The sequence below is a fragment of the Trifolium pratense genome, linkage group LG1 (genome assembly GCF_020283565.1).
Source record: "Trifolium pratense cultivar HEN17-A07 linkage group LG1, ARS_RC_1.1, whole genome shotgun sequence".
In the NCBI taxonomy this organism is placed as follows: Eukaryota; Viridiplantae; Streptophyta; class Magnoliopsida; order Fabales; family Fabaceae; genus Trifolium; species Trifolium pratense.
Genome location: NC_060059.1, coordinates 25,084,417 through 25,085,238, shown reverse-complemented (window position 1 = coordinate 25,085,238; position 822 = coordinate 25,084,417).

The window sequence follows — 822 nt, the reverse complement described above, 5'->3', positions numbered from 1 at the left end:
CTTGGTCCAACTTGGCATAGGCATGGAATTTGATCTTTATTACTTGGCCACGGTCATGCCACGGTACATGGAGGTTGCTTGACACCCCCGTGTGCATTTCGGAGCACTTTGATTTTTTGGCCCCCCGCGTGCCTTGCCACGCCCTTGCTTATAGCAAAACGAGACGGGGCCTTGGTCCAACTTGGCATAGGCATGGAATTTGATCTTTATTACTTGGCCACGGTCATGCCACGGTACATGGAGGTTGCTTGACACCCCCGTGTGCATTTTCGGAGCACTTTGATTTTTTGGCCCCCCGCGTGCCTTGCCACGCCCTTGCTTATAGCAAAACGAGACGGGGCCTTGGTCCAACTTGGCCTAGGCATGGAATTTGATCTTCATTACTTGGCCACGGTCATGCCACGGTACATGGAGGTTGCTTGACACCCCCATGTGCATTTCGGAGCACTTTGATTTTTTGGCCCCCCGCGTGCCTTGCCACGCCCTTGCTTATAGCAAAACGAGACGGGGCCTTGGTCCAACTTGGCATAGGCATGGAATTTGATCTTTATTACTTGGCCACGGTACATGGAGGTTGCTTGACACCCCCGTGTGCATTTTCGGAGCACTTTGATTTTTTGGCCCCCCGCGTGCCTTGCCACGCCCTTGCTTATAGCAAAACGAGACGGGGCCTTGGTCCAACTTGGCCTAGGCATGGAATTTGATCTTCATTACTTGGCCACGGTCATGCCACGGTACATGGAGGTTGCTTGACACCCCCATGTGCATTTCGGAGCACTTTGATTTTTTGGCCCCCCGCGTGCCTTGCCACGCCCTTGCTTA